Raw genomic sequence first — 25942 nt, forward strand, 5'->3', positions numbered from 1 at the left:
CTAGAACGTAGAATAGAAGTGTTCGATATGGGCCCTCTCCATACTTGCCTGGGAGCTGTATTTAGGCAGTGCATTGTTGTTTTAGCATAGACTTCAGAGTCAGAAAGATCTAGGCTTGTGCACCTGCTCAATCACTTAAGTAGCTATTTGTCACTTGGCTGCTGCATTAGCCTTTTAGACCTCAACTTTGTCATCTCTAGAATGGGGCTAATAATCGTTACCTGTCTCAAGGGTATTGAGTGGATTGAATGAGATACAGCATGTAAAACCTTTGGCAAAGTGTTTGATACCTGGTTAATCTCAATCAATATTCATTGTTATAATTGGGGCTCTTAGAATTGTTTCCATAGGTCAGCAAGGGAAGATGATTCTTTTCCTGGTGGAAAAGTGTTTCAGGAAAAGAGTTGGCCTCTCTGGGCAGGTGAAGACAGCTTAAGAAGTTTTCTAAAGCAGTGAGAATGGTCCTACTTGCTTCTGTCTTAACAAGCCTTGTTTTTCTTCTCATTTGGAAACTTTCTTTCCTTCAGTGTTACATAGTGGAGGGACTGGGCGTTCTTCCACACAATGACAGACACGCAGATCTCGCCCAGAAATAACAGGGAAATGCCTGACACTGCTTCTTGAAGGAATTCTCCAGGTAGTAATTAGCCCTCAGCTCCAGGCTCAGGGCCCTGGGGATGGCTGCCCCACTCCCTGCTAAGGCAGGCAACTCGTCATCCGCTTGGGCCCAGTTCCTTCACAAGGGGGACCCAGCTTTACTGAGCCCTTTTTTAGGGAAGGAAGAATGTTCTTAAAAATGGGGAAGTGTTTTCCATTACTACTCCAAACTGTAAAATGATATTTGGGCCTTTTAAAAGACTTGGGAAATTTTCTGATATTAAGGAATATGGATTTAAAGAAGGCTTGGGGGATTAGATTTTTCCTCCTCTTTGAAGCATTTGAAACAACTTTAATCTGCTTTTAGACTTCTATCCAATTTGGTATGGCATTCTAGCAGAGCATTGTTGCCTTCCTTGTGGAACTGATACTTTTGTGCCTCTTTTAAAAGGCATGAGGAGAAATATTTGGGGTGGGGAAAAAATAAAGCTTGAGTTTAAAGGAACAAGATTTCTAAGATTCTTGAAAGACATTTTTAAATTTGTGTTTCGAGTGTAAGAAAATCAAACAAACAAAAGCCTAGTTGTATATGCAACTACAGTGGTCTGACTTACTCATAACTAATTTCCTGTGGTTGGTCCTTCTATGATACATACGGTGCTTTACCATATGCAAAAAAAAAATTTAAATACTCTCATGTAATAATACTACTCTGGGAGGCAGGTATTATAATCATTTCACCAACAAGAAAACTGGGGCTTAGGGAGTCAAAATTTTGCTTAAATAAAATGTAGTATGTCAAGAACTTTAACTTGGGACTCCAGGCTTTGAACCCAACACCTTTTCCACAACATCCCATTACTTTTAACTTCTCATGTGGCCTAGGTAGCCCGTAGCCCCCATCAACTTTCTGTGCCTCAGTTTCTTGATCTGTGAGATGAGAACAATACCACTCTGGCTTCCTTTCAGGGACTGGAGGATAGATTTTCCAGGACAAGTCCATCTATCACGTGACCAAGATTTCCAGGAACAATGTACAGTTCAGACAATGAGTCTGAACGAAACATATTCTGCATTATCCCGAGGGATGGGGAATCTGGAGAGGCAGCAGAGGGGAAGGTGGGGACACAGTTGTCAGTCTGGGAGCCTTAATGCCCTCCAGCTATAAGAGAGGAGGTAAGTGTATGATCAAAGTAAATGAAAACTAAACCAGCTGTGCAAGCCTAGAAGAATACATATTTTTGAAATACCTAGGAAAATGCTATATTCTTCTTTTTATTTATTTACTTATAACAACTATATCTATTCATTGTTAAAAGAATGAATACAAAAGTGCATTATTAAAAAGTGCATCCCTCCTTCATCTGTTCCTCACCTACTTCGCTTGCTAGACTCCCCACTGTTACATCTGTTTATCTCCTAGAATTTTCTCATTCAAATACTGTGTGTGTGTGTGTGTGTGTGTGTGTGTGTGTGTGTACATATGCGGGCATTCAGATACACTTTATACAGTTTCACATATGTATTTTTAAATGGGTCATACAACCCATATTGTTCTATAACTTGCTTTTTAAAAATGTTACAATGTATCACAGATACCTGGTCATACAGACCTCTCATTTCCCCCTCCACCCAGCTTTATTGAGCTATGCTTGACAAATAAAAATCGCATATACGTGAGGTGTTCAACATGTTGTTTTGGTTTATGTGTACATTGTGAAATGATGACCACAATCAAGCTGATTAACATATCAATCATCTCATATGGTTACCATTTTTTGCACGTGGTGACATCCACTCTTACCAATTTCAAGATGCAATACAGTATTAACTATAGTCAACATGCTGCCCATTAGATCTCCAGAACTCGCTCATCCCACATAAACCTATGTACACTTTGACCAACATCTCCCCCTTTCCTCCAAGCCCCAGCCTCCAACAACCACCATTTTAACCTCTGCTTTTTACGTGTTCCACAGTTTTAGGGACCTCTCATTCTTTTTAAAGCATGAAGTGGGCTCTATTGCATGGATATGCCATAGTTTATTTAACTACCTCCCTACAGATGAAGATACAGGTTACTTCTGGGGTTTTTTTTCTTAACTATTATGAATAATGCTTTGTGGATAAGAATGATGGTTCATTAATATGAAAGAAGACAATTTAGGGATAAGTAGCCTAGAACAAACTTGGGAAAGAAAGATATAATAAAACCCTTACCAGTGAGACCTGTGTGGGACACCTATGACAAGCAGACCCTTCTCAGTTTAGCTCCTCAATATTTCAGATTGCTAGCTAGGGCCAAAGGAAGACTCCAGGAGGAAAAAAAAAGTTAAAGAAAGAAAAAATGCACAGCAGCATTTTTGGTTAAATTGGTTAACCAAAGTTGGTCAAATTGAATGACATGTACATCCCAAAGAGAACCAAGTAGAGAAAGTATGTGTAAACCCTGTAGAGAAACCGTAGGACATGTAAGGAAGATTATAAAGTGTAGATTGAAGACGAAGAAGGAAAATGATGTGACAGTGAGAAAATGTTTCAGCATTTAGTTTTTTTTAATGTTTATCTATTTTTGAGAGAGAGAGAGAGCGCGAGAGAGAGGCAGAGTGTGAGTGGAGGAGGGGCCGAGAAAGAGGGAGACACAGAATGTGAAGCAGGCTCCAGGTTGTCAGCACAGAGCCCAACGTTCATGTAGAGAACGATGCTACTTTCTCCTGTCATGTTTTTTTTTAAGTTTGTTTATTTATTTTGAGAGAGAGAACAAGTGTGTGAACAGGGGAGGGGCAGGGAGGGGGAGAGAGAGAGAGAGAGAGAGAGAGAGAATCCTAAGCAGTCTCCTTGCTGTCAAAGCAGAGCCCAACATGAGGCTCGAACCCACAAACCTTAAGATCATGACCTGAGCCAAAGTCGGACGCTTAACCAATGGAGCCACCCGGGCACCCCTAATTTGAGCATTTAGTTCCCATGTCAGTCCCCATAGGACAGGGGCTGTGTCTTACTCCTTTGCAGCCTCGATACTTGCCATAATTCCTGACAAGCAAAAGATGCTAATAAGTACTTGAAGAAAAGCAAAGAATCCTACTTTCAAAAGGACCAAGTCTTTTGGACATAAGCCAGGAGAATCTACCTGAACGTAGACAAAATCTCGATTTGTGTAAAAATTATTTTAAAAAGTTTAAAACATTTAGCTTAAGTTGAAAAGCAGTAAGTTAAAAGAATGGTGTCAGTAAAAGCCTCTATCATTTAATTTACTGAACATATTTCTTTGCTTACTCTTCCTTGTGCTTAATTCATTGCCTGCTCAAAAAAACATGTAAAAATTGAAGCTGTAACTAACTGGTCATTGGAATTTTAAAAAATTATTTTTAAAAACTGACATCATTTTCTTGAAGCCATCACCAAGTGGCTCTGTGTGTAGTCATCAGTTGTGTCAGTGGGCTGGTTTCTGCCTCTTGGCTTCAAGGCTCATGTTCCTAAAGGGAGTAAAAAGAATCGCATGACCCATGGCATGTCTCCCGTCTTGTTAATAGAGAATTCAGGGGGAAAGTTTAAGACGTAATCCTCTGTGTGATGGTCCTAACAACTGGCTAACTATGGTCCAATCAACTAAAGGCTCAGATACTAGGCGTGTGTGTGTGTGTGTGTGTGTGTGTGTGTGTGTACATTCCTTAAGATGTTATTATGAAGAAAAGGATAAGTGGAAGATAAGTGGACTGATATGAGGATTCACTTTTTTAAGAGAGAGAGAGAGAGCACGAGAGTGTGATCAAGGGAGGGGCAGAGAGAAAGGGAGAGAGAGAATCCTAAGCAGGATTCTCACTGTCAGCACAGTGCCCAACTTGAGGCTCAATCCCATGAACCATGAGAGCATGACCTGAGTTGAAATCAAGAGTTGGGCACTTAACCACCTGAGCCACCCTGGTGCTCCAAGGATTCACTTTTTTCTTTGAATCTTTGGGGGTATTTTATTTACTTATTTACATATTTTTCTTTTAAGACCTCTATGTCTTTTTTGTTTGTTTTATTTTATTTTTTTTTTTTTTAGAAAGAGAGAGGGAAGCTCTGGTTTTTCTCTTTTTTTTTTTTCAATGTTTATTTATTTTTAGGACAGAGAGAGACAGAGCATGAACGGGTGAGGGGCAGAGAGAGAGGGAGACACAGAATCAGAAACAGGCTCCAGGCTCTGAGCCATCAGCCCAGAGCCCGACGCGGGGCTCGAACTCACGGACGGCGAGATCGTGACCTGGCTGAAGTCGGACGCCCAACCGACTGCGCCACCCAGGCGCCCCTGTTTTATTTTTAATTTACATCCAAGTTAGTTAGTCTGAGGATTCACTTTTTAAAAAAAAATTTTTTTTAACGTTTATTTATTACTGAGAGACAGAGGGAGACAGAGCACAAGTGGGGGAGGGGCAGTGAGAAGAGGAGACACAGAATCCGAAGCAGCCTCCAGGCTCTGAGCTGTCAGCACAGAGCTGGATGCGGGGCTCGAACTCACAAACCGTGAGATCATGACCCGAGTCGAAGTCGGAGGCTTAACCAACTGAGCCACCCAGGCACCCCCCAAGGATTCACTTTTTAAAAGAGAGAGAGAAGAACAAGCTTGGTCACCCTCACCTTCTACAACAGGGTCAGCAAATTACCTAAAATTACCTAAAATGGGCAACCCTGTTCTCTATTGGTTGAATTCTCCAGAACAGTAAACCCATACTCATCATGATGACCTTGACACACGAAGGGAAGAAAGATTGAATTAAATTCAGTAGCATTGCTGGTTTTATATTTCAACATCCCATATATTCATTCATTGAACAAACATGAGTGGAAACATTAGATAATCAGAAAGACCATTCTCTAGTCATTCTGAATCAGCAGGATTGCTCTGTTGAGGCTTTCAATCACTTCGGTTCTCATACCGACCTTGAGTTACTCCCTCCCCATCTGGGCAGAAGCTCTAGTTTGTGGTGGAACATGCTACAGAGCACTCTGAACAGTGTGTGGATAAAATTATCTGCCAGGAGGGCACCCACCAGCCTTGGCAGAGAGGAGGAACAAACTACGTAGAAGGACTTTTTAGAATCATCTTTCAGCAGTGTGACTCTGAGGGTTGAAAACTGGACTGAGGTCAGCAGTCTTGGGTTCTGGGCCTTCATTACTGTATGGCTGTCTGACACTGGGCCTCAGCTTCTTCATCATAAGATAAAAGAGTTCAATTAGTATCTTCTACTAGTACATGGAATGGGAATACGGATAAGAAACACATAAAGACAAGTTTCCAAAATCTTAAAGACATATCGTTCTTAATAGAGATGAAAAAAAAAAAAAAAAGATCCTGAGAATTCTAAGAGCACTTCTCTTGGACACCAGTCCTAAGTGTATATTTGCCTCTCCCCTCCCACAAAAACCAGGCATTGCTTGTACTCAGGGATTCTGGTAAGAGCCTCTCTTTCCTAAACGAGATCAGCTGTAAACCCTGTCCTTCCTGAAGGCCATGAGAGCCTGGAGTTTGTGCAGGGAGGGACTCAGTGCTATAAAGATGGCACATGGCCCTATGTCAGCAGGACATTCTTACTGTATGTAAGACCCTAGTCTGAAGCTTGCCCGAAAAGTCCTTTCTTTGTAGCTCCCTGAGTTCAGTGAGGCCCATCTGGTTCAGCTAAGCCTGGCCTATCTTCCTTCAGCCAAGTTAGGGCCTCTCAAAAAGAAGTCCTTCACAGGGCTGTTGACGGCATTTCAGATTGAACCCAATTTGGGCCCTGACTGAAATGATCATTTGCTTGATAACCGCCAATTTAGAGGAGTTAGGAAAGGCTCAACCAACACCAGGGCTCTTAATCTTTGCAACTAACCCACTGTGAGGCAGGTAATGTCTCATGTTATCCTTTTGAACCTATAGATATCTAGAGCTGCTCTATCTAGATTTAAAAATCTTTTAAAAAATTATTTACTTATTTATTTTGAGAAAGAGAGGGAGAGAGAGAGAGAGAGAGAGAGAGAGAGGAGAGAGAGCACACAAGTCGGGGAGGGGCAGAGAGAAGGAGAGAGGGAGAGAGAATTCCAAGCAGCCTCTGCATTGTCAGCACACAGCCCAATGTGAGGCTCGAACTCACGAACTGTGAGATCATGACCCGAGCTGAAATTAAGAGTCAGATGCTTAACCAACTAAGCCACCCAGGTGCCTCTAGAAGAACCAAATCTTAAAGATGAGTTTTCTGTTTTGGTTGTAGAGTTTCTGGAATTGGTTCTCTAATCTGGTTAGATTTAAAGGCACTAATGGCTGTATTTCCTGTAGCGCTGATAATCCATGGTGTGTTGTGATAATAGAGATACACAAAATATGAGCACTGGATGCTCCCAAGCAAATGTATACAAAAGGCAAGGTTCTGGGTGGCCACATAATATACTTTTTCAAAGGAAATCCATTGCTGGCTCTCATGAGAAAGAGTTATCCCCACTTAGTCCCCTTTCCTGTTAATAGACTCATCACTGACCTAAAGAATTTGGCTTTGCAAATGGCTGGCTTCACTTTGCTGGTTGCTGAAAGCCCCTGGGTTTGGGAGCAGCAGTCTGGAGGCAGCACATCTTGTGTTACTTGGCCAGGAGAAATCTCATGAAGCAACACGAAATGGTGTCTATTTGGGTCATCTGTTTGTTTCCTGCCTCATTCTCCTATTTTTAAGAGTCACTGTAATATTAACAATGACTATGACAACAGTGATCACTCACATGGCACATAGCTCTCAGACTGTACACAGATACATGCAGTTAATTTTTACAACACTATGAGGTAGGTATTATTATTAGTCCCATTTTACAGATAGGGAAATGGAGGCAAATCCAAATAGCTAATGAACAGGGAGCAAGGATTTGAACTGGCTCCAGGATCTATGCTCTCAGCACACTTGGATGATTAATAGGTCACTGTTGCATCCTAGCCAAGCCACTCACTGGTGAGATGATCTTGGACTGGACCCTACAACTCTTTAAGCCCCTGTCTCTGAATCTTACCATAGGAATAAGAACAGCTCCTGGTTGATGGAACTGCTGTGAGACTAAACCAAGATGATAAATGTAAACAGCTCAGTTCAGGGGCATCTGGGTGGCTCAGTTGGTGAAGCATCCAACTTTGGCTCAGGTCATGATCTCATTGTTTGTGAGTTCGAGCCCCATGTTGGGCTCTGTGCTGACAGCTCAGAGCCTGGAGCCTGTTTTGGATTTTGTGTCTCCCTCTCTCTCTGCCCCTCCCCCACTGACGCTCGGTCTTTCAAAAATAATAAACATTGAAAAAATTTTAAAAAGGGGCTCAGTCCAGGGCCTACGCATTGAAAGGGCTCAGTAAATAGGCTTCACATTCATTAAGACACCAGTGTACTATGGGCACAGTCAACTCAGCCCAGTTCTGACACCAGTGACAGAAGGAAAGAATGCTTAATAGAGAGCAGGTGACCACAACACTGTAGGACAGACAGCTCTAGACTCAGGAGCACAATGTGGAGAGCTGGGACACTCTGGCAACACGTTTGTTTTTCCAAAACAGGCTAGCAAAATATTGCTTTGGGAAAAATATTTAGTGCTCCTTGTTCTAGAGAGGTGGGTCAAGCCTGTGACCAGGAGCTACTAAAGTTGCTCTGCTGTTCATAGACAGGCTGGCTGTCTCCCATCCCTCCCGCCCTGACACCATTCATTTGACTTGACTTATCATCTCTGATGGGCCACAAGGACATCCTCCCCTGCAACTGGGACCTTGTGAGTCCCAGTTAACAACTTACCTGATGGAGCATCTTTATTTTAGGAGGTGAGGCTGAGAAGTGAGGGAACAAAGCTCCAGATGCCCACATGTGTCAGCCTTGGTTTGAATAATGGGAGGTCACAGGTCAGCAGTCCAGGCTGGAGAGAGTTCACTAAACTATCTAAAACAGATCCTGAAGTAAAGGAACAAAGAAAAATTTTATCAAAAATAAAAATTAAATATATCCATACAGTGGAATATCATTCAACCACAAAAGGCAATGGAGTACTTATACAGGCTACTACATGGATGAACCTTGAAAATATTATGCTCAGTGAAAGAAGCCAGTCACAAAGGACCATATGTTGTATGATTCCACGTATAGGCACACTTTTTAAATGTAAAATCATACGGGATGTGGAAAGTAGATTAGTTATTGCAGGGGAGGGAAAAGGGCCTGATGGATATGGAGTTTCCTTTTGGCTCATGGAAATGTTTGGAATTGTGCAATGGTGATGGTTGCACAATATGGTGAATAAACCAAAACCACCATTGAATCGTACACTTAAAAAAGTTAAAATGACATTTTATGTTAAGTGACTTTTATCTCAAATCAAAAATTAAGCAATAAACTCTAACATTCTAAAACAAATACATATATCAAAAGGGTATGAATTTTAAAACCGTATTCTTCATATTTTTTCCTACACCTTCTAAATTTTCTACACTAAGCATGAATTTCTTTAAAGAAAAATTTTTATTTTGAAACAATTCCAGAGTCAGAAAGTTGCAAAGATAGCACAGAATGGTCCTGGATACCCTTACCCATTTCCCTCTGTAGTTACATCTTATTTAACTATAGTACAATATGAAAGCCAGGAAATCGACATTGGTACAGTGTGTGTGTGTGTGTGTGTGTGTGTGTGTGTGTGTGTGTGTGTGATTTTATTACATGTGTTGATTTGTGTGAGCACCACTGCAATATAGATGCAGAACCATTCCACCACTACAAAGATCTCCCTCATACTACCCTTTATAGCCACACTAAGCTTCCTCCTTCCCACCTCCTGCTCATCTCTAGAATTCCATCTCTATAATTTCACAAATGTGATATAAATGGAATCATACAGTATGTGGCCTTTGGAGATTTGCTTTTTTCACTCAGCATAATGCCCTCGAGGTCCTTCCAGGTTGTTGCATATATCAATAGTTGGCTTTTTTTGTTGTTGTGGAGTTTGATTCCATGGTATGGCGGACCATAGTTTATTTATTGATGGATGTTTTAGCATTTTGCGCATTTTGGCTATCGCCAATAAAGCTGCTATGAATATTTGTGTTCAGGTTTTTTTCATTTCTCTCCAGTAACTGCCCAGGGATAATTTGCTGGGTCATATGGAAAGTCTATGTTTAGGTTTTTTAAGTTTTTATTTATATAAGTAATCTCTACACCCAATGTGGGGCTCAAACTCATGACCCCGAGATCAAGAGTCACATGCTCCACTGACTCAGCCAGCCAGGCGCCCCTATGTTTAGTTTTTTTTAAGAAACTGCCAACCTATTCTCCAGAGTCAATGTACCATTTTACATTCCCACCAGGCATGTATGAGAGATCCAATTTCTCTGATTCCCTGTCAGCATTTGGCATTGGCATTGTCGTTATTTTTTTTTTTTTTGCTTTAGCTACCTTAATAGATGTGTAGTAGTATCTCATCATGGTCAAATGCATTTCGTTAATGGCTAGTGATGGTGAACAACTTTTCATGTGCTCATTTGCTGCCTGTATACCCTCTTTGGTGCTATGGCTCTTCTGTTGTCCATTTTCTAATTAGGTTGTTTGTTTTTCCTGTTGAAATTTGAGAGTTCTTCATATATTCTTGATACAAATCCTTAGTCAGATGTGTGGTTTGCAAATAATATTTTCTCCTAGTCTGAAGCTTGTCTTTTCCTCCTCTTTACATAGTCTTTCACACAGCAAAAGCTTTTAATTCTTTAGAAGTGTGATTTATCTTTTTATTTTCTTTTATGGAATGTGCTTTTGGTGTCAGGTCTAAGAACTCACCATCAAGCCTTAGATCTTGCAGATTTTCTCCTTCAAGTTTTACAGTGAAGGACTACTTTTTGAAAGGACCTTTTTTTCTAAAAGAAAGACATGGCTATTTGGAATACAAAGAAAAACTCAATGGGGAAAGTTAAAACCACTAATAAAACCAACATCCAGAAATATGTTTGGTATTAGATGCCAGGACTTGCAACTTAATAAAAATGTCACCTCCTTTATAATGGGAAAACAGAACCCTCCACCAGTAAACTGCACTATTGAGTACCCATCAGAGTGCTGAGGGAGAGGTGCTTCTCTTAATGCCAAGATCAGCTGGGGGAGTTGCCGTTCGGAAAAGGCTAAGAACTACTGACCCAAACAGTGAAACTCATGTTTATGAACCACAGCTGTTAGTCACAGACTGTAATTGCCCCACTAGATAAAGAAGCTATTTAAGAGAGCAGGTTGCTACAGCTGAAAAGAAACAGAAAATAGTCTTTTGGAAATCACAGGATTGTAACTAAGGGGAACATCAGGTTTGAAGGTGGGGCGGATCGTTGTGTATTCCCTGGCTTGAGACAGGCTGATCTTGCATGAAGATCTTGCAAGATCCCAGCCCTGGCTGATGTTCTGTTTTGCTGGAGAGACTGGTTGAGGTTCTCTTTTTCAAGTCCTGCCATGTGGGGGCTTCCAACGACTAGAATCCGTCCAACCTACACACTTCTGATTCCTAGGCATGTGGAACTTTGCCTCTTGTCCTGCCCTCCTCACCTGCCTGACATGTTGGTCACGGGGTAGCAGCTGTGATGAGAGCAATGGGCTCTGGGGGAGTACTCATCCCCCCGCCTCACCCCACCACCTCCAAGCAACAGACATGAGCTAGTCTCAAAGCATTAGCTACTTCAGGGGGCATGGTTCCCTACCCCTCACCACCAACCTTCTGAGAAGTTGATATTTTAAGAAAGGGCATTTTTAGGGAAACTTGAAGGGAATTTTGAAAGGGTGAAACTGGCAGTTTAAATTGCTTAGCGATGTTAGGAAACAGTCCTGAATTTGATCTAGATTTTCAAACATCTAGTTTGCACTCATTGGAACTTACCTGAAGTACTTAATTATGTACTCGCAAAGAAAATCCTATTTTTTGATTGCCAAGTAAGAATCACTTTTCTTTGCTGAAGAGTGAGGAATCAGGCAAAACCTCTGTATGGTGACAGACACATAAAATTTCATAAAAATTTAGATTAAAAGTTAATTGTGTGGTAAAAATTGCAACCTAAATGTCCATTAACTTAAATTATGATATATCCATACAAAAGCTCAGCATTTATTGTCATGGAAAGGTTTCTACATATATTGAGTTTTTAAAAGCCAGCTTTAGAAATTAACAAGTAGAGGGGCACCTGGGTGGCGCAGTCGGTTAAGCGTCCGACTTCGGCCAGGTCACGATCTCGCGGTCCGTGAGTTCGAGCCCCGCGTCAGGCTCTGGGCTGATGGCTCAGAGCCTGGAGCCTGTTTCCGATTCTGTGTCTCCCTCTCTCTCTGCCCCTCGCCCGTTCATGCTCTGTCTCTCTCTGTCCCAAAAATAAATAAACGTTGAAAAAAAAATTAAAAAAAAAAAAAGAAATTAACAAGTAGAATTTGATCCTATTTCTAAAAAGGCATTGGGAAAGAATATAACAAGACATTATCAGTGGTAATCTTTACATGATGAAGTTATGGAGAATTTTACTTTATTTTTTATTTTTTTCTGAGTTTTCCAAATCTAAATTCATTGAGCTTATATTGCATTAATAATCAGAAGAAAACTAGTTCCCATCCATAGTCATAGGGCTACATGTTAAACAGAACTGTATATATAGCTTACAATTGTATGTATTATTAGTTTTATAAGTTACAAAAACTCATATCTTAAAGTAGTCAAAAGGGATAAGGAGTATCAGGTGAAAAGTAAGAATTCTCTCTCTTATGAATCCAATTTAACAACTGACAACAGGAATATACATATTTAAAATAAAACTTGGAGCACCTGGGAGGCTCGGTCGGTTAAGCGTCTGACTTGGGCTCAGGTCATGATCTTACAGCTCATGGGTTCAAACCCCGCATCAGGCTCTGTGCTGACAACTCAGAGCCTGGAGCCTGCTTCAGATTCTGTGTCTCCCTCTCTCCCACTCATGCTCTGTCTCTCTCTCTCTCTCTCTCAAAAATAAATAAACATTAAAAAATTTTTTAATAAATAAATAAAATAAAACTTGATTAGTGAGAGATCTGAAAAGCAGAAGCTAATGTTAAAGAAATATGAGACAACCTTGAAAACAAGGGAATGAAATTACCAGCCTAATGCCAACCACTCCTCAGCCCACTGCCAGAACACCCCCCTTACAGTCACATGGCCCTTCTAATAAGGGAAATCAGCCTCTTTACACTCTGAGCATGTGGGTCCCAACAGACTCCCACACCTAGCCAGGCATGCAAATTAGTATGGGCCCTAACACCCACATGAATCAAGTCACGTTCGAATTACAGAGCACATTTGGATGGCAAGTCACAGAAGCAGCAAGTGTTGCTCCTGGGTGTGTGGAAGACTCTTCCTGTCTTCTGTACCCCTCCCAACCCTAACTTGTTTATTCAATAGTTGACTCCCAATCCTCAGTGCTTTGGCTTAAATGTCACTTTTTCAGAGAAGAGAAAAATTGGCTTGGCTAAACTGGCATAGCCCCTTCCTTTATTCTCTGTCATCATCCCTGATCATATCTTTGGGAACACTTATTACCATTTGTAATTTTTAATTTTGTGTATTTATGCCTGACCTCTGCCTTCCCTCTCTCCCCAGACTGCAAACTTCATAAGGGCAGGGACCTTGTGTGTATGTGTGTGTGTGGGTAAAATATGGCTTTGTTTAGCAAGCTTTTAGCCCATAATAGGTATTTAATAAACACAGTGTAAACAAGATGGACAATTTTAAAAGTCCATTTTTGAGATGAAACTCTAATTTCATTAATGTTTTAGATAAGACTGACCCTTGACGGGTAGGGCTGTTTATTTCTTCATTCATTCTTCCATTCGTTCAACCAACAAACTTTTATTAAAAGCCTACTCTTTGTAAGACTCTGTGCTAAGTACTGGGGACAGAGGTGCCTAGCAAGGAAGACAAATACAAAGAAGTGAATATGATCTAGGGAGACATGATCTAGGGAGATATGGGTAATTGGGGTTTTGGGGGAGCATGGAGCTATTTCCTGGTCCTTGAGAACCACAGCTGGGTTTTTCTCCACCATCACCCTATGACATCCATTCAAACCCAACGTCATACCCAAAATTATGACTAGGGTCATCTGTGTATCTGTCAGTATGTATAGAAAAGATTATAATCAGGGGCGCCTGGGTGGCTCAGTTGGTTAAGGGGCCGACTTCAGCTCAGGTCATGATCTCATGGTTCATGAGTTCGAGCCTCGCGTCGGGCTCTGTGCTAACAGCTCAGAGCCTGGAGCCTGTTTCAGATTCTATGTCTCCCTCTCTCTGTTCCTCCCCTGCTCACGCTCTGTCTCTCTCTCAAAAATAAATAAAGATTAAAAAAAAAGAAAAGATTATAATCAATGTTTTTAAACAGAAAATTGTATAGGGAAGTGACACCATAGCAAACAAATAAGAAACCAGAGGCACAGTTTGAAAAGCTGCCTCTGCAAAGAAGGGTTTTATTAAGTGCACTCTGTCGCTTTTTGTCCTTCCCTCCATCCTTCCTCCTTCCCTCCTTCCTACTATTCTCTCTCACACACAGCTCAGACACAAGACATGGAGAAACAAATGTTTTCTGACTCGATGACTTCAGCGGATTAGTGCTCCTTTGAAAGTGATATTGTTACAGCCATAATGTGTTTATGTGTAACACAGACATCTTTATGTATAATGCAGACGTGTCTGTGTGGGGAACATTAACATCCTGGCCTTGTCATTTAGTGAGGTAGGAAGTTCAGCCCAGGACTAAAGATCCCCTAAAGCTTTGGGGAATCTTGATACAGGAGAAGGAGGGAGCAGGAGAGAACAGGGGAGATTTCTTTAAGGATTATTTCTCTTTTTTTTCCCTCTCTTGGGCTTAACTCCTACTCTCTGAGAAACAACCCTTTTCCAACACAGCTGGGATGGTTGTCAGGCAGAGGTATCCTTGCTGAGGATAGCAGTCATCCAAAAAAGGGTCAAGCAATCAGAAGATGCTGGAAAATCACAGAGATACCACAATGAGAGTTCCACTTTATAATAACGTGATGGCAAAGCTGTAACAATACTGTAACAATATGAAACAATATGAAAGTATATAAATAAAAAGTTAGTCTAGCTTCTCTGCTATTCCATTCCCCAAAGCAGCAGCACTCAGTAGAAATATAATGTGAGCCATATATGTAATTTAAAGTTTTCTAGAAGCCACATTAAAAAAGTAAAAAGGAACAGGTGTAATTAATTTCAATGATATATTTTATTTAAAGCAATGTATCCCAAATATTACAACTTCAACATATAATCAACATTAACAAATTGTTCATAAAATATACAATTATTATGGAGATATTTACTACTTTTGGTACTAAGTCTTCTAAATCTGGTGTGTACTTTTCACTTACATCTCAATTTGGATGCTAAATTTTCATTGAAAATACTTGATCTGTGTTTAGATTTCACAAAACATACAGTTGAAGTACCCGTTTTTAAATTAAATATGAAGTAGTTAAAATTAAATTAAACTTTATTTTTAAAGTTTATTTATTTATTTTTGAGAGAGAGAGAGAGAGAGAGAGAGAGAGGCAGAGAGAGAGGAGAGAGAATCCCAAGCAGGCTCCATGCTGCCAGCGCAGAGCCCGATGCAGGGTTCAAACTCATGAACCATGAGATCGTGACCTGAGCCAAAATCAAGAGTCAGAAGCTTAACCGACTGAGCCACCCAGGCATCCCAAAATTAAATAAAATTTTAAAATCCAGTTCCTAGTTACACCAGCTACATTTTGAACTTAGTAGTTACACGTGGCTACTATACTGAACTGTGCAGCCCCACAGGAAGCCACATTACTTTTGGTGTGAAACTTTTTCTCTAGGCATATGCATATAAATATATAACTAAATATAATATGCATTACACATACCTGGATTTCACTTCAGAAAAATGTAATCACACTATATATAATTTTTACTCAGCAATTTAATTTTTCCACTTAAAGTTATATTTGGGATATTTTTCTTTTTTAGTACATATGGACGTGCATTCTTTATCGTGGTTGTATCGTAGATTTACTTAGCCACTTCCCTACTAGTGGACACAAAAGTTGTTTTTTATGTTTTGCAGTTATAAACATCCATGCTTGCATACTTATGCTAGTATTTCCACAGGATACATCCCAAGAATTGACACCTGGCCAAGGGCATGTACCTTAAAACATTTGGAAGCTAATGCCCTCCCAAATAGTTGTGACAAATTTTAACCTACACACTTGGCTGGCATTCCTTTCCAGCATCTATAGATGCTCCAAATGTCAGAATCCTAAAACATCAGGAAGAAAAGATCTTATAGCTCATCTATTCCAGTCCCTTTATTTCATGGACCAGGAAAATCAAACCTAAGCTGTGGGAAAAGGCTATGCAGCATGTTTATCGCCAAGCTGGGACTCGAGCAGCTCTCAGGTTCTTGCCCTCTGTCCCACCATGCACGGTGGAGCTGGGCAGAGTCTTTGGAAGCATCCTGGGGAAGAGCATCCCTCCTTGGGCTCAGCCTACCGCCCCTTCCTCCTGCACTTTGTCATTATCAGCTGGCACTGGCTGAGATCAGCAGGCCTTTCAATGGAGCATCACCTTACGCCTCAGTGAACCACGAGCGGGAGCCAAGGGAGACTTTTCCTGGACATTTGTATCCAAAATTAAATTCAATCTGCTCAAATACTTGCTACAATTTCAAAGTGTGCCTTTTCCCTGCCTTTCTTCTGCTAAATACAGCCAAATCATGGACCCAGGCAGAAGGGGGGAAAAAATAGGTGTTTTGTTTCATGCAGAAATAAACTCCACCATGCAGCAATTCCTGGCGGGCCAGCTCAGACACATTCCAGCTTTCATAGCAGTCACTTTGGGAGGACAGAGGCAGAAGGGCATGCACATCCTTTTGGGAGAAGGTGGTTCCCTTTAGCTACCCTCCAGCTGGTGAGGCCTGTGAGATATTAGCGGCAACTCACATGCCAGAGAGATGGGCTCCTCTGGGGACTGTACCCCTCCGTTCAGCTCCCTGGAACTTTATAGATCCCACGAACACAAGAGCTACCTCGTGGAATCCTTGCGGGTAAACTCCGTGCTCAAATGCTCATTGGTGGCAAAGTGGGGCCTGGAAACCAGCTCTCCTCCGTCTCCAAAACATTTCCCTCTTCCCCATCGGTCAGTCCCTGTCCCCATCCATACCCTGCACAGGCACAGAGGGCTTGGTTTCTCTGCTACCTGCTGCCTACACCTCCAGCCCAAACTCATTACAGGCATTAAAAATAAAAAACCTCTTTCTTATGCTACTCATTAATTTATTTTTCTAAAAATCAATTCCTACATTTTAATTCTATTTATTTTTTCTTCCTCTTTTGCCTTATACTCCTTCTTTTCCTCCCAATTATGATGCCTCCTCCACATAGTGGCAAGAAAAAGCCCAAATTCAGGTACAAGAAGTCTCTTATTTTGCTACATGTTGCCAAATAGTTTACATTTTTATACCTGGTGCCTCTTTTTGCTCTTTTTTTTTTTTTTTTAATTTGTATGATGTTTCTTTATTATGGGAAGACAGGAAAGAGGACCGCAGTAGGAAAAAACCAGGGAGCAGGAGAGCACAAAAACAAAATAAGGATTCATTCCATGCCGTATTAGCACATCATCATAAGGCTTCTGACTTTGTCGTTCTGGCACATCTCCACCCCCAAATGCCACTCACCAACCGGTCTGGTGGTTTTACTTCTGCCGTATCTGTCAAGCCCACCCACTTCATTCCATTTTGACCCTCTCACCCTAATTCAATCTCCCCCCGATTAGCCCTTGTCCACTGACACCCACTCTTGCCTGTCCAGTGTGTGTCCCACACTGTAAACGGCATGCCCCCAAAGGACTTTTAAGCCTCATGTTAAGCACTGTAGGGAATAATCATAGCAGTCATCATGACCATGTTAAAATTTGTTGAGCACATCCTGTGTGCCAGGTTATGATTTTTAATGCTTTAATACCAAAGTCACCTAGGCTTCACAATCCTGGACGTAGATATTATTATCTTAAAGGTAATGAAATTGAAGCCCAGGAATGAATGTAGGTAATTTGCCCAAGGAGACGCAGCAATCAGGGGGCAGAACCAATTTAGAAACCCCATTCTAGAAGAATTATTAAGAAATATCCACATAATTAATATTTGGGTATACAGCAATGCCGGTGGGGTCACACTCAGGGGTAAGTGGTTGCACAGACCCCTGAGTTGCATCCACCCTGCAGGATGTAAGTGAGTCCCCACCCTGGACTGCTGAGTTGGGAGACTACGAAGCTGCATCTGGGCACTAGTGGGAAACTGAGGGATTAAAATGTCTGTCCTGGGCCAGGTTCTGGCTGGAACGGGGAGTGCATTTGTTTCCTACTGCTGGTGTAAAAATGATCACAAATTTAGTGGTCTGAAACAATACAAACTTGTTACCTTATGGTTATGAAGATGAGAAATCCCAAGAGGGTCTTACTGGGCTAAAAACCAAGGTAGGCTGGGAGGGCTCCATCCCTTTCTGGTGGCTCCAGTGGAGGATCCAATCCTCGCCTTTTCCAGCTTCCAGAGGCTGCCCTTGTTCCTTGGCTTGTGGCCCCAACCCAGGAAATGCATCGCTTACTCTCCCTCAGTCCTTACAACTGCTTCTCTGACTCCGACCCTCCTGTCTCCCTCTTTCACTCTTAAATGGACTCTTCTGATTACATGGGGCAACCTGCCTAATCCAGGATGATCTCCCCACTCAAGGTCCTTAACTTATACACATCTGCAAAACACTCTTCAGCCACATAAGGTAATATGTTCACAGGTTCCAGGACATTTTGAGGATGCATTATTCTGCCTCCCACGGGGGCTGGAGTCTTACTTGCTTTCCTATCCTTCATGTCTGCCACACAATAGGTACACAAACCTTTGATGAATGAATAAATGAAAGAATCGATTTCAAGAGACACCCCAGAATAACAGAGTGTCTGTCTCAGGAGTGTAAGGAAATGCTGCCATTTTTAACTTGGAAATTTGGAGCCGGGGGGGGGGGGGGGATAGTTTTCTTAATCCTAATTCCTGTGGTTTGGACAATGCCAAAATTAATGGTGGTGCCTGAGGTTAATATTAGGTAGTGCTGAATGAATTCATGATTTGCCAGTTGTCTTTTTAAAAGAATTTTTAATGTTTATTTGTTTGGAGGGAGGGAGAGTGCACAAACAGGGGAGAGGCACAGAGAGAGGAAGAGAGAGAGAATCCTAAGTAGGCTCTGTGCTGCCAGCACAGAACCCGACGCAGGGCTTAAACTCCCGAACCGTGAGATCGTGACCTGAGCCTAAACCAAGAGTTTAGGTTGACAGACTCTTGGTCCGCTTGGTCAGACTCTTGGTTAGCTTGATAGACTGAGCCACTGAAGTGCCCATGTTTTCCAGTTGTCTTAGTCAGTTTGGTAATGACTGATTACCATACACTGGGTGGCTTATAAACAACAGAAATTTCTCACATTTCTGGAGGATGGAAGTGTAAGATCAGGGTGCCAGCACGGTCATATTCTGGGAGAGCCCTCTTCCCGCTTGCAAATGGCCAACGCCTCATTGTATCCTCACAGGGAGCTAGTTCTCTGTCTCTTCCCTTTCTTTTTTTAAATTTTTAAAAATACTTTATTTTTTAGAGAGAGAGACAGAGCGTGAGCAGGGGAGGGGCAGAAAGAGGGAGACACAGAATCTGAAGCAGGCTCCAGGCTCTGAGCTGTCAGCACAGAGCCCAACGTGGAGCTTGAACTCACAAGCTGCGAGATCATGACCTGAGCCGAAGTCAGATGCTTAACTGACTGAGCCACCTGGGCGCCCCCTCTGTCTCTTCTTATGAGGGCACTAATCCCATCTGCGAGAACTCTGCCCTCATGACCTGATTACCTCCCAAAGGCCCCAGCTCCTAATACCATCACATTGAGGATCAGGATTTCAACATATGAATTCGGGGAGGGGGACATAAACATTCAGCACATAACATCAGTCTCTTCTGAACATCGCCATCTTCTAACTACAGCAGAGGACAGAGAGCTGATAAGAACAGAACTATGTAGAATCCTCTTTCTTCTGCAGGAGACAGTGGGAAGGAAGGTTGAGTTCCTAGCTCAGCAGCAGCCTCTATCCTCCATGGGAAGAACGCGTCTCCTCTCCTAGCTGTAGCAATTGTGCCTGGAGTAACTCCACTGAGGCCCAGACAAAGTGTGGTCTTTCAGGAGCTCCACGCTAACCAGGATTTAGCTCAAGACTCTTAGCAGGATTTATAAGGTCCCACCTGCTTTGACCCTTGCCTACCTTCCAGCCTTGCCTTCACCCCCCCACACCCCAGTTATGCCAGCCTCCAAAGCCAACTCCTTCTGCTGCAGGACCTTTTGACGTGCTATTTCACCAATTTTGAAATACTTCTTCTAACCAATTAATTCCTACTTATCCTTGGGCTTGGCCTAAAATCATATCCTGAGAGACATTTTCTTTAACCTGCAAATCTAAATCAGTGCTCTTTCCTCATTAAAAGGTCATAAAAAAAATGGCATAGAGTCAGGAACTGGGGGGCCTGGACTCACGCTGACTGACACTATATTCTGAGCCCACCACGCATTAGCTGTGTGGCCTTGAGCAAGATGTGCAGACCTTCATGACTTTATTTCTTTATTTTTTTGATGTTTATTTATTTTGAGAGAGAAAGCATGCACGTGTGCATGCACACAAGTGGTGGAGGAGCAGAGAGAGAGAGAGAGAGAGAGAGAGAGAAAATCTCAAGCAGGCTCCGCACTATCAGCAGGGAGCCTGATGCAGGGCTCCATCTGACAAACCGTGAGATCATGACCTGAGCAGAAACCAAAAGTCAGACACCCAACAGATTGAGCCACCCAGGTGCCCCTATTTCTTCATCTTTAAAATAGAGCTAGGGGTACCTGGGTGGCTCAGTCGGCTGGGTATCCAACTTTCGGCTGAGGTCATGATCTCACTGTCCGTGAGTTCGAGCCCCACGTCGGGCTCTGTGCTGACAGCTCAGAGCCTGGAGCCTGCTTCAGATTCTCTCTCTCTCTCTCTCTCTCTCTGCGCCTCCCCCACTTGCGTTCTATCTCTCTCACTCTCAAAAATAAACAAACATAAATAAAACGGGGCAAATAATAGCATCTATCACAGGAGGATATATGAGGATTAAATGGGATAATCCACATAGAAAGTTTGGACAAGGGGGTGTACTATTGGCATAAGCTATTGTTTTTCTTTCTAGCAGTTATCCAAATTGTAATTATAAAATTATTTTTGTTATTAATTGTTTAACATCTGTTTTTCTACACACCTCAGGTTGTAAGGCAGCAAGGCAGTGTCTCTCTCTCTGGTTCCCACTGTACTTGTGGTGCCCAGCACACTGCCTGCCATGTTACAGGCTCTTGATAAACATTTCTTGAGTGAATGGATGAATGTATTTCCTATTCCTAGGCCGGGTCCCATAAAAAAAGCTCACCTTGTCAGAAAGTAACCGATATTATTAAAGAACATTGTCTGCACATTTTTGATTGTCAGATTCTGGGCTGATTAGCAGCCTAGAGTTAGATGTGACATTCACCGTCTCTCCCTTTCTGGGGCCCGTTCTCACGCAGGGCCTCGTGATGCTCATTGCCAGGCAGATTTATGAAACATCTCAACAGACGCTTACATTCCATATGTTACAATTTACACATTCCTGCTGGGGTCAAGGTGGGGAATGGCATGCGTGCTAATAGCTGCATTTCTCACATGAACTTTCACATAAACCCTTTTCCCAGCTCGTTTCACTGATACATTATAATATACTTTTATAAACATTTTTTTCAAGGTCATGAATGAATGCTTCCTAATTTCCATTTTTAGAGGATTACAAGTCTCGAAAGGGCAGCTAGAGGTTTCTTAGCCAAGCCCCATCCACAGGCCAGAACTCCATCTGACCTATTCTAGCAGATCGCCAAAGAAACAGGACAATAACATTTTTCAGGGAATCTCACAAGTTCTCACTGGTTCTTCCTTCCTTAGGTTTCAAAGATACTCTGGCTGTACGTGTTGATTGCGCAGTTTTTACTCTAATTATATTTGAAGTCCTAGAATAAGCACGCTTTTGCCAGAAAACATCCAACACAATTGCTCAACCCAAATGGCCACTGCTGAGCCAGTTCGTCATGTCGGTGGAAACCTCCCACAGAATGCTTGCTTCTTGGCAAGAAGGAAGGACCCACACCAGTCTTCCTGTGCCTTCTTTTTCTTTCTGACCTGAATTGTCAGTCAAGCTAGATCTTTGTTCCATTTGTCAAAACACCATTGTTCTCTCTCTTCCCTGTGGCAGTTTCATTTCTATTGTTAAAAAAAAAAAATCAGAAGTCAGTGCAGCCTTGGGGTTGTTGAAAGCAGGTCTTATTGACTGGGCAGCCTAGCTCGTGGCCAAGAGCCAGCCGCATCTTTGGTGTCCAATAGACCATGGAAATAATCTCGGGCCAAGCAACTTTGGCTCCATTGGGAGACGACAACCTACAAAAGAATTTCTGTCACCCACATTGTTCTGTGCTGGGGTAACTTATTGGATTCTGGTTTCTACAACAGGGTAATCTCCCAGTTATGAGATCTCATGTAAAATAATAAGCTTATTAAAAATAAAGCTTATCATTTGTCTTTTTCTTTCAAATTTATTTTTTGGGGGGCGAGGGGTGGAGGGAAAGGGGGACAAAGGATCCAAACTGGGGTCGGTGCTGACAGCAGTGAGCCCGATGAGGGGCTCGAATTCACGAACTGCGAGATCATGACCTAAGCTGAAGTTGGACACTCAACTGACTGAGCCACCCAGGCGCACCATACACCAAATCTTACCATTTTTCTAAGATTAATGTTTTATAAATCTGCTTTTTGAAGAGTCTGCGGCCCCAGGCTATTGAAAAGACACACGCTGTTTAGTGGTAACCTAGGTTGATCTTACTCAACAGCGATTTCATGTGAGGACAGGATAACAGACATTTTTAGATGTTGAGTAGAAATACTATAATTTTGGATACTCCCACTATCGTGATTTTTTTTCCTCCCCATCTCTGACATGATTTTCCACGGAAGATGTATTTTAAACAAAATTCAAAATTCAATACCTCTATTAGACTGGCCTCTATATGTTGCTTAAGGGAAAAGTGATTTCTCCAAAAATGGATAAGTAATTCCTTTTCCTGTCTCTGTAAATTGTTTTTCAAAATAGCTGTTGGGATAATTTATTTAATAGATCGATTGGGAGTTGAATTGGGCATTTTAGGGGACTCCTGAAGATCCTAGAAACTTTCAGGAAGAAAAAGCTAATTTGTATATGGGCTCAGAAACCAGAATGGCTTTGGATTTCCCAAAAGCAATGCTAGAAGCTGAAAGGCAAAGAGCAATGTCTTCAAAATTCCAAGAGAGAATTATTTCTAATCTATCATTATATAGTCGGCCAAATAGGAATCAAGTGAAGGTTGGGATAAGGTCATTCTCAGGCCTACAAGCCCCCTCTGAGTCCATGTCCACCTTTCTTCACCTTGCTCTGGGCCACTAGAGGCTGACCTGTATAGATTGCCATGATGGGCTTTCTTGCCTTCCACTTCCAGTAGGATTTGGCTAATGGGAAACACTGGCAGAGTTTGGAGGGAGTCTGCCATTTTCTATCTGTGGGACTTTGGACAAATGACAAGCTTTCTATGCCTCATATATACAATGGGGATGTTTATATGACTTTTCCTCAGAGTTTCGGTAGGGACAAAATGAAATAATCTAAGAAAATAAGTAGCATAGTGCCAGTCATTCAACAAACACCCAATAAAAGGTAGCCATTATTATTTATTGTTATTCCTATCCTTGTGCCACTGCTAGCCTGCCCAGACCTGTCCACTCTTCAAAGAAGCCAAATGACCAAAATGGCAGGAATGCCACCCTTATAGGCTTTAAAGCTTCATTTGTGAATCCTGAAAGGTTGCAAACAAAACAAAACAAAACAAAACAAAGCAAAACAAAACAATAACAACAAAAAACTGAACCAAGAAGTTTCATGCCCAGCCTTTGAAGCATGGCTTACGCTAAGAGAGCTGCTCTTGCTTTCTGGGTTGGACCCCAGCAGGGTGGGGCATCCTTCAGCAGCTGGCTCCACGTTCTACCCACAGTCTTCAGTTCATTATCACAGTACTCACTGCCAGAGATAAAGGGGAAACTGGAACCAAGATGCATTTCTGAGAAGAGTGGTGGTCCCAAATACCTGACTGAGGACCCACAGCTGTCTTCCTAAGGCACTCAGCCAGCCAGAGCTGTCTCAACTTTTGAGTCTGGGACTCCCTCCCTGGGATATTTAACCCGTCTCTCCTACCAACTGTATGAGAAGTTCCAGAAAGTCAACTGTAATGGAGTCTTGTCTTTTCATATAACCGGAAGGTGCCAATTTGCCCCTATGAAGCCATTTTCCTTTTTAAATTGGTAATATCCCTTTAGCTCACAACTTCAGGATTGTTTGTGCAAGTGGGAGTGAGGAGGGGAGACACATGTAAACAGAAGCTGCCCTTGTAAGAAGAAAAATTGAGAAGGCCCAGCTCAGTAAATGTCAGGAATGGTTGTGTGTGCATGTGTGTGCATGCACAGGTGAACATCTATAGTACATGTGAGCTCTGGGTTTACAAAGGTGCATTTTCCTCTTCCTGTGACCATCAGAAAAGGGCTAGCCCTGAGATCTTTTGTGAGCCACCTTGTTGGGAGCCTAAGTGGACCCTTCAATAGAGTTTCCTCCTGCTTTATCTAAACACAATATTGGTGTACTCATACATGCCATTGCTCCTCTCGATTCAATCCTGCACATGAAAATTCAGGTCTGAAGAGGGGCAGAGAAAGAGAGAGGGGGGAATCATTTAGAAAGGGAAAAACATTGCCTTGGGATTCCTTGAAATAGTAAGTTCTTTCTATAACTCCCCCACAGTGCAGTGATACTGTTATTCACTATTTAACAAAAAAAAAAAAAATTAATTTCAGGGACACAGCCATTGTATGAAGTAGGGCATGCCAGAATTTGATACAAACAGGAAGCGGGTGGGTAGACTTTAGTTGACACCGTGTGGTTGGAAACAGTTTCTGTGACAAAAGCAATTTAATATTAATTGGGTCTGTGGATCTTGTCACAATTGGGCTGGACCCTAAGTATGAATCTGAGAATAAGCTAGGCCAAGGGCTTCTGCAGAAGTGGATCCCCGAAGTTTATCTACTTCACTTCCTTCCAGAATCCGGATGCTACACCACACAGAGCATTGATGTTGTTCTGGCTGCGTTACATCCTCAGTGGTTAATAGCGGGCAGTTCCAACCTCTCAGCATCTATTTCCTCATCTCAGAAATGGGGATCATAACCGTTAATTAAAATGGTTGTTATGAGAAGTAGAGAGAATGTATGAGAGAGACCAGCCACTCAGTAAATGATGGCCAATAATAATAATAACTATTATTACGAAAAGAAGAGAAGGAGAAGGAGGAGGCAAGAAGGAGGAAAAGGGGAGGAAAGCCAATTCTAATTACATAAAGAAGTCACCCCACAGGGCCATCTGGGTAGCATAAGAGTGATTTTATAGTACGCTTTGAGAAATTTTACTTAACATTCTCTTAAACAAGCTCACTAATTTTCCTGATGGGATTATTCTTTGTTTCTAGGCTTCCAACATTTTATTCTGTTTTAAGTATACAATATTTTAGGTCTGACATCAAAAAGTGCATCGTCTGTTTTTATCTTTCTCAGCCTCATCCACATCCTGGGTTACTGTTGCCAGGTATCCTGGGGTCACCCAAAGTACTTTTGTTCTGGAGACCTTTCAAAGTAAGCCAAGGGAGCAGTTTAGAAAACTTCACTTGTTTGTAGACAAAAATATATTAAAACAACCAAGGGAGAAATTACTCTATGGGATAAATATTTTTAATGCCTTACTAGACACGTTTGAAATGCTTTTTGAGTCCTTTGGGAGTCAAATTAGGAGAAAATCTTTGTTTTATTTTGTTTTACATCTTGGAACTTGATCTTTGATAAATGTCTGTGATGCTTGCACGTTGTGTAACACTCCCCCCCCCTCCCCCATGCTGTCAGGATTTCATCAGCCTTAAACAGGCAACAAAAAATACAGGGTAGAGAGGATTAACGGTTTCTTTGTGGCTTTCTGGTTATCTTCCTTTGATTATGCTACTAAATGCAGTTTGGAAAGGCTTGTGGTGCTTTGGGTTTGATGAGCCACTCGCTTCAATTCAGTTCCAAACCAGAAGAGCTCCCCCTTGGGGCATCCTTGTTGCTAAACGTCTGCAAGGCATCATTTACTA

General features: G+C 41.9%; 1 long non-coding RNA gene across 1 annotated transcript in view; it reads right to left on the bottom strand.

Moving 5' to 3' along the window:
- The window catches only part of LOC147576572 (uncharacterized), a 59892-nt gene that overhangs the window by 21748 nt on the left and 12202 nt on the right, over nt 1–25942 (bottom strand). Inside the window, exon 2 of the long non-coding RNA XR_015240931.1 lies at nt 8367–8519. This is a non-coding gene — a long non-coding RNA (uncharacterized LOC147576572). The remainder of the gene's footprint in view (nt 1–8366; nt 8520–25942) is intronic.

This window comes from Puma concolor, chromosome D1 (assembly GCF_028749965.1).
Source record: "Puma concolor isolate L17-30 chromosome D1, mPumCon1.1.hap2, whole genome shotgun sequence".
Taxonomy (NCBI): domain Eukaryota; kingdom Metazoa; phylum Chordata; class Mammalia; order Carnivora; family Felidae; genus Puma; species Puma concolor.